Raw genomic sequence first — 8,663 nt, forward strand, 5'->3', positions numbered from 1 at the left:
AAGACTGCATTTAAGACTTTTTCTAGAGGTCTATGACTCGTTTAGACATCAGGGTGTTCCTTAAGATGCTTTGCAGCTTAAACTGTTTCCATATTCTTTGAGAGATAGTACAAGAGCGTCGTTGAGTGCTTCACCACTGTAAACAGTGGCATCATGGAATGATCTTTGCCAGATATTTTTACTACGGTATAATCCACCAAATATGAATGCCAAGCTTAGAAATGACATCACGTCTTTTCGAAAATCAGAGGATGAAACACTATATGAAGCTTGGGAACGATTTAAGGAATTACTTCAGAAATGTCCGATGCATGGATTTTAACACAGGACACAGATGAAGATATTTTAAAATGAAATGAATGCACATACAAGGATGGTAGTCAATGCCTCTATTAATAGTACTTTGTTGGATAAATATTATAATGAAGCATATGAGATTTTTGAAAAGATTGCCAACAATGATTATCAATATTCTACCACGAGAGTTTGGACAGGTAAGAGAGCTACTAGTATCATGGAGCTCGATGCAATTACTTCATTGGCAGCCCATGTATCTTCTTTAGCGAATATGATTAAAACAATGAAAAGACCTATTGTAGTCCAGGAGATGAAATCAGCCAAACAATCGTGTGTTTATTGTGGTTAAGACCATGTGTTTGATGAATGCCCATCAAATCCAACATTTGTATACTACATGGGTAATTTTAACCAGGATAATAACCATAATTCCAACACCTACAATCCAGGGTGGAAGCATAATTTGAATTTTGGTTGGAATAATCAAGGTGTGGGAAATCTAAATAATGTTGTGAGACAAAATACCAACAGTGCACCGCCTGGTTATAATCATCCTATGCCGAGGCAAAATGTTCAATAGGGTTAAGCATCGTCTTCTACCTCTATTAAAGCCTTGTTGAAGGAATATATAGCCAAGAATGATGTTGTAATTCAAACCTACGATGAGCCCCTCAAAGATCTTGAGAATCAAGTCGGGCAGATAGCGAATTCTTTAAATTCGAGGCCACAAGGAGCATTACTAAGCGATACTGAGAATTAAATAACACAAGGAAAGGAGCAGTGCAAGGCCATCACTCTTAGAAGTGGAACTCAACTTGATAACATTGCTCAAGATGCTATGATAGGAGAGGATAACTCGAATAACAACCATGTAAAGATCCCAGAGCCATCTAAAAAGCACACTGCAACTGAAAAAGCTAAGCAAAATATTGTTGCAGTAGAATCAGATAGTGCTACCAACAAAAATGCCATAGTAAAACAATATCAACAACCTAAAGGACGACCACCTCCACCTTTTCCTCAATGATTCAAAAATTCTAAAAAGGATGTTCAGTTCAAAAGATTTTTGGAGGTCTTGAAGTAACTCCATATCAACATACCACTAGTAGAAGCTTTGGAGTAGATGCCTAATTATGTAAAGTTTATAAAAGATATATTGTCAAAGAAACACAAATTGAGAGAATTTGAGACTGTTGCCTTCACTGAAGGGTGCATAACAATGTTGATGAATAAACTACCTCCAAAGTTGCAGGACCCAGGGAGTTTCACTATCCTGTGTTCAATTCGAAATCGTTATGTTGGTAAGACATTATGTGATTTAGGAGTGCGCATAAATCTAATGCCTATGTCTATTTTCAGGAAGCTAGGAATTGAGAAGGCAAGACCTACTACAGTTACGTTGCAACTGGATGATTGATCCTATGCACATCTGAAAGGTAAAGTTGAAGACGTGTTGGTAAGAGTAGATAAATTTATTTTTCATGTAGATTTTCTTATTTTAGAATGTGAAGCTGATAAAGATTTGCTGATTATTCTTGGAAGACCTTTCCTTGCTACAGACATGACTTTAATTAATGTGTAGAAAGGTGAATTGACCATGAGGGTAAATGATCAGTAGATTACTTCCAATGTATTTGATGCCTTGAAATGTGCTGATGAGAATGAAGAATGCCATGCCATTGGGTTGATAGAAACAGTAGTGGAGGAAGAGTTCACAAGATATTTCTATAACAATTTTGATAGTGATAAAGACTCACTTGAGCGAAGTAACACCATAATTTTTCCTAATGATCACTACTGGAGTGCTCACGTGGATCGTGACAAGCAATTCATTGACCTTTGAGATGTTTAAGCTAGTAGTTTTGTTTTTAGTTTCCCTTTTTTAATTGTTTTACTTTCATTTCATTTATTATCTGTTATCGTTAATTATTTAGTGTTGTTTCATTTATGTTTTTATCTTTGATTAATGAGCAGTTTTTCTAGATTTTCGAAGACAAAATTCCCTGCCTTCCCCACCTCTTTGCTCCCAATTCTTGAAGCCATAGAGGAGCCAACTCAAACTCCTACTGTTAGAGCCGAATCCATTAATTTGGGAACCATTGCTAATGAAGGGGAAACTGCTATTTCCACTACTGCCAACATGAAAGGTAAGGACCTTGTTCCAACCACCCCACTAGCTTCTATGACTGTACAAGTCCATAACATCGATCATCTTATTGATGAGCTCACGGAAACTGATAAGGAGGGGGATGAAATGACCCCCATGAAGAGGAAGCTGCGGTATAAAGTCAGTGCCCATAAATCCACTCGTAGGGCCAAATGAAGTAATTACATTTCAGTCCAAGCCAGGAAATTTTTTTCCTAGCTCGTGTATTTTATTTCTTTTGCTATAACATTACCTGTACATATCTATATTTTTGTTTTTCTGTTACATATCTCTACATGCATTGAATATAATGCATCCTTTAGGTTTAGGGGTGTATTGTGCATTTAGACTACATTATATATCTAGCATGTATGCTCATTCGAGTCTCGTTAAACTTGTTTTGCCACTGCCACATAACTACTAAAATATTGTTTTGCCTATGCGACGTACAATCTCTACTTATGATATTTGGCGAGGAGATGAATTCTTCAATAAATCTAGAAAAATGTGACAGGGATAAGGTGAATTCACTGTTGCTTGAAGATTACCCCCTAAAAATAAGATGTCCTAGCCTCAGTTATTTTAGACTATAGCAAGTATCTTTTCATGAACTTAGAGACTTTTGAAACCAAACTCAGTCACATTGCCACAACATTACTTAAATAAAGGATAGTAGACACTCCAAGGCTTAGAATTGCCAAGTAAGTCAGCACCACTTTGTTTGCTCCATCATGCTATTAACTAGAAAGGTGAGTCCAAGTAAGAGTGTGTAATAAAAGAAAATTAAGGGCACTCCGCGTAATAATGAGCTGAGTAGCTAAGGAGGTAGATGTTTGCTCCATCAATCTTCTAAGTTAAAAACCTTAGCTTTAAGAGTGATTTTTATTTAAATTGTGACATGATTAAGTACTAGGTAATTTGGTGTATGCTCCATTGTGATTATCAAGTTAAAAATTTTTGTGACATGCCAAATCCCCTAATATTATAAAAAAACAAATACAAATAAATATTTTGAGTAGGTTTAGATCAAGGGTTACAAACTAACTTGATTTTGGGTAATAAATGAACTGAGTAAATTAGGAGATGTTTGCTATGGCCAGAAAGCACAGATGAGTACTTAGGAAATTTTGTTTTTAGGGAGCAATTTTTTACACTACCTTCGTTGGGTAAACCTTTGAAACTCAAACAAGTTTTTTTAGAGGGAAGATTATTGAGAACTGAAGTATATATATTGTTTTTTGAATGGATTCGTAGTACACGGTGATTATGTGCGTAGCCAAGTATTGTTGCATTCATGTATATTTTACTTGAGAAAAAACAATAACTTAGGTTTGAGGGTGTGATAACTCTTGAAAAGAGTTATATTTCATGCTTATAGATCTTGTTAATTGCCTGTACTTAGGTACATTTACTTACATTTTAGGAACTTATTTTAGCATTTTTTAGAACATTGCATAAGGAGCTTGGACGGTGCTTAAATGTTATTATTTGTTACTTTTAATTGTCTACAGTAAGGATTTATTTGGTAGTAATTGGCAGGTATAGGATGAGGAACAAGAAGTAAATGAGTGAAGGTTTGTCGGGCAATGGGTTGGATAGTTTTACAATATGAATGCCATGAAAATTCCAAAGAGGAATATCGATTCAACACTCAATGCATACCAATTTTAGCTAAACTATATGTGTACCAGAAAAATCAGCCTAAAAAAAGGGAAAAAAATCATGGGCTGTTGAATTTACCCTAGGAAAAACAATTATAAAAGCCAAAGGAGGAAAACCTAAAGGGGGCAGAAAAAAAAGGCGAACACAAGAGAGGAGAGATCCTTAGGCAAAAATAGAGGGTAGCAGCTGAGCATTGATGGGAAGAAGAAGACGAAGGTAGTCCCTTTCAGCCACCACAGGACACTATATCATTGGAGAGTAGGCTAGATACGCGAAAGCTGTCCTTTCGAAGTTCTTCCATTATTTCTTGGTTGCTCTTCGTGAATTGATTTGTGGAAATGATGTTGAATGATATTTTGGATTTGAATTTTAATTCCCAACCCATGAGCTAAATCTCATAGGCTTGGGATTACTTGATGAAACCTTTATTTTCTTTAATGACTGAAGTATAGATCTGCTTTAATATACTGTTTCATTCAATGGTTTTAAAAAATTAAATGTTTGCAAACTCTAGACATAGATGGATGTACATCATGTTCATTTAGTTAATCTATTTCTGACAAGGTTAGGTTAATGAGAATGAAATTGAATGATATGAGCAAGGTAACTTGAGATTTTACTCTCAAAAGAAACATACCATTTTAGATTTCTTCTGAGCAGTAGATTCTGGTAATCCCGACCTTCCAAATAAACATTGTAGACCCTCTATCCTCTATCCTTTACCATAGTATCTTTGTCGTAGCATTCTTCGTTATTTATTTATTCGTTTGCATATTATTCACGTAATTATTCTCGTAATTACCATTGCATTTTTACTCTTGACTTGTCATAGCATTTTCCATTATTTATCAGTTACACATATTGCACACATCATTATTCTTGTGAAGACGATCTCACTTATCACTTTATTACTTGATTCGAGTGTATACTTGCACAATTCGCATATCATTTCACATGCGACACTATCATTTACTAAGTCTAGTCTTTCTTGGAATTCATTAAGTCTTTACGTAGTTTGATCATTGAAAAGAAATTCCTTCGATTGGTATATTGATCTTGAACCTGGAACAATTGATAATTGGGAAGAACTTGAACGAAAATTTCTCAATCAATTCTTTAGTACTCATCAAATTATCAACATGATTGATCTCACATGCTCAAAACAGTGGAAAGACAAGTCAATCATTAATTACATCCACTCGTGGAGGATTCTAAGTCTAAATTGCAAAGAAAAATTGTTAAAATCTTTTGCCACGAACAAGTGTATACAAGGCAAAAATTGGCGCTTGCGATACATTTTCCAAGGCATCAAGTCGAAGTCCTTTGAAGAATTAGCTACTCGAGCTTACGATATGGAGTTAAGTATGAAAACTATAGAAAATTAAGGATTTCTTGAGAAAGTAGGTCACCACGGGGATAAAATTTTAGCTAATAATGAAGATGTCAATCTATCCATGGTCGTAAACGTGAAGCTTATTTCTGCTCAAGTCAAAGGTACAACAATAGTGACACTGAAGGAGAGGCTAGAAAAGAAATATCCTTTACTTGATGTTGATTGTCCCAACATGCTTGATGGAATTTTAAAAGCTATGTTGATTCAGTTCCCAAAACTAAAGTGACTTAAAGAAGTTGATTGACTAAATGATCTCAATTATTGCAAATATCATCGGTTTATTAACCATCATTTCGAAAAATGATTTATGTTGAAAGAAAAGATCATGCAACTACATGAAAAAGAAAAAAATGATTTTGAAGAAGTAGCATAATCAAACTTGACATCAACCATTATTGTTTCTCATTTCAATATGATGGATAGAACCATAAAATTTGGCTCTTTCGATCCTATTACATTAGCTCTAAGCAGAAGCAAGAGAGTGGGTTTCAAGGGCCTGAGACAATCGTCTGTTTCGAGGATATCAGAATGCTCACGGTTGGACTCTAGTCACATGTCAAATAAGCCTATAGAAAACAACACTCTTAGGCACGAGCTTAAACTATAACATAGCTCCTAAGCACGAGCCTAAATTGTTAATCCAAAATGCTAATGCTCCTAAATATGAGCTTAAACTATTCAGCCTAAACGATGATGCTTCTAAGCACGAGCTTAAACTGTTCATCCAAAAAATAATGTTCTTAAGCATGAGCTTAAACTGCACATCCAAAAAAATATATATGGAACTATGTCATGACTTATCCTTCAAAAAATGAAGGTACATAGGTAGTTTGGTTTTGTCACCAGGTGCAATCATGATCTACTATGAGATATCATGTTATTTTTTTATCCCTTTTCACATAATTTTAGCTTCTTTAATAGTAAAATCAAGTAATTTAGTAATAAGTTATGTTTTTACATTCTAAATTATCAAAGTATACTTTTTAGTAGTTTAATGGTATTTTATATCTCAATAAGGTTATGTGGTTATGTAAGATGGATCAGGAGCTAAAGATGGAACTTCTGGATGAAACTACAGCCGATGTCACGACATTAGGACATGAAAGTTGCAACATTGAAGACAGATGCAAGAACAAACTCCTGCATCAAAACTGCAATGAATGTTGTAACATTGGGACCTAAAAGTCGCGAAATTGAAAATAGAACTCCATGTCACAATGAGGAAGCTCTCGACATCGTGACGTCATAACGATTACCTGCGCGTGCCGGCTGCAATTTTAAGGGCAATTTGGTGTCTTTTTCCAAATTGAAACCCTAATTGCTACTTTAGACGAAAAGTTACTTTAGCCTTTTGATTTTAGCCTATATAATCAACATTATAATAATATTTTGGGTGAGCTTTTCAGAATTTTATAGATTTCAGTTTTAGTTTTTGTAGATGAACATTCTCTTCTTTTTTCTCTTTATTTATATCTCTTTCGTTAATTGATTAATTGAATGCTTGCATGAATGTGAGAATTAAACTCGCGCTATTATTAATATCTTGCATGATTGATTGATTAATTTATTATTTAACTGAGTGCTTAATTATCGACCATTCAGTGTTTCTCCAAGTATGCTAAGTTCTCAGTATACTAGGATTGACAACCCTAGTAGAATAATTAGATAGATGAGCTCGAAAGGGTATTCTGTTGTTGAAGTATTTGGTAAACTGATTATTTAATTGAGTGCTTATTTATCGGCCATTCAGTGTTTGTTCAAGTGTGCTAAGTTCTCAGTATACTAGGATTGACAACCCTAGTAGAATAATTAGATAGATGAGATCGAAAGGGTATACTGTTGTGTAAGTCTTTGGTAAACTTATGCTGAGTGGTGAGACCGAAAGGGTACCCATATGCTTGAGGGAGACTGAAAGGGTATCTTAGATAGTAACTCTTAGCGAGAATGAGACTGAGAGGGTATTCTTAGTTAAGATTGGTAAATAACTCAAGTAAAGTAAATATTGTCTTAATTGATAATTAGTAATTCAACCAAGTTTAGGCTAAGTAGCTCGCATCATTTAAACAAGGAATAGGAAGTTCCAATTGTTTTAACCCTAGGTTTCATTTTAATTTAATTAGTTTTATTGAAATTTTAATCTTAGATTTCCACTACTAATTCGTAACTCGATTAGGCTAGTACTTGTTTTAGGAATAATTAATTTAGTAATAATTTTCACCAACTTAGCAACCCCTTGGGTACAATCCTTGGAATACTTTCGATTTTACGTTGTAAAATTAACTATATTACAATTTGACTCGTACACTTGCAAACACCGCACTTCACATCTATATTTAATTACAATTTTCTAAACCCTAGTGCACAAGTGTACAAGTTCAAATCACCATAAAAATAAAACAATGCTTGATAACAAACTTCAAAGTGTACAAGTTCTCAAAATTGTTCTCTATAGACACCACATGTTCTCACCATTGTAGGGTGCAAAGTTTAGAACAATTCTTCATAGGGTGTTGCAAATTCTATATCTTGCCATCTTAATGTTGCAAAGTTTAGAACTGATATACCTTGATCATCGTGGTTGTCACATGTTTTATCTCTCTCCATGTTAATTGATTGTCATAACTTATGCTCCACAATGAGATGTCTCGATTCACCCTCAAACAATACTCTACCAATGTCGATGATATGGGATTTGAAACTAAATCTACCTTCCTTAAAGATGTGTTACCATGAATTGATAAAAAAATAGGTTGTGTAAAAATAGAATGTCGGTAATGACAATATATCACAAAGAAAAGAGAAATAAAAATATAGAACACATAGATTTTTACGTGAAAATCCTTTTGGTAAAAAACCACAGGCAGATAAGAAGAAAATTCACTATGTCAAATTCGAATAATTACAAGAGGAGTAGACTATGTCTATTTATAGGTTTGTAAAACCATATTCTAATAGGAGTGTAGTAAGATTGAAACACCTTATTCTAATCAATATCAAATAGATGGAGTTTAATAAGGTTTAAAAAACGTTATTCTAAAATAAAATAAAAAAAGTATAGTTCTATAGGGATTTTACTTTAATTTTATTTTACCACTATATTTTATTTAAATAAGGATTTGGGTCAATTAATTCTAACAATCTCCACCTTGACATGAATTCTCAATG

At 34.0% G+C, this 8,663-nt stretch overlaps 1 non-coding gene across 1 annotated transcript; it reads right to left on the reverse strand.

Annotated features, from left to right (window-relative positions):
* Window positions 1–211: 211 nt before the first annotated feature.
* Window positions 212–318, reverse strand: LOC121214120 (small nucleolar RNA R71). The gene has a single exon (XR_005909707.1). It is a non-coding gene; the product is annotated as a small nucleolar RNA R71 (small nucleolar RNA).
* Between the last annotated feature and the right edge of the window lie 8,345 nt (window positions 319–8,663).

Source organism: Gossypium hirsutum, chromosome D01, assembly GCF_007990345.1.
Source record: "Gossypium hirsutum isolate 1008001.06 chromosome D01, Gossypium_hirsutum_v2.1, whole genome shotgun sequence".
Taxonomy (NCBI): Eukaryota; Viridiplantae; Streptophyta; class Magnoliopsida; order Malvales; family Malvaceae; genus Gossypium; species Gossypium hirsutum.